At 60.5% G+C, this 220-nt stretch overlaps 1 protein-coding gene across 1 annotated transcript in view; it reads right to left on the bottom strand.

Moving 5' to 3' along the window:
• Positions 1–220, bottom strand: part of FTCD (formimidoyltransferase cyclodeaminase) — a gene marked incomplete at its 3' end in the record, with an annotated part of 4,938 nt that overhangs the window by 3,902 nt on the left and 816 nt on the right. The window lies entirely within an intron of this gene.

The following is a 220-nucleotide window of genomic DNA, read 5'->3' as shown; positions in this document are numbered from 1 at the left end:
TGGGGGCAAAGTGGCTGAGCCAGTTGGACCCTCACCACAGCTTCACAAGGTGGAGGACACCTTTTCTCAGCTCTCTCTCTCTCTTCCCACTGGCACTAGGGCTGTGGGTGACCCCACCATCAGTGAGGATGCAGGATCCAAAGGCACGAGCATCTCACTCCTACCCAGGGGCTTTGGGACACCCCTGGCTCCCAGCCCACCCCAAACCTGCCACAGTGGG

The sequence above is a fragment of the Antrostomus carolinensis genome, unplaced genomic scaffold, assembly GCF_000700745.2.
Source record: "Antrostomus carolinensis isolate BGI_N321 unplaced genomic scaffold, ASM70074v2 scaffold29559, whole genome shotgun sequence".
NCBI classification, from domain to species: Eukaryota; Metazoa; Chordata; class Aves; order Caprimulgiformes; family Caprimulgidae; genus Antrostomus; species Antrostomus carolinensis.
This window is presented reverse-complemented; position numbering and strand designations above follow the sequence as displayed.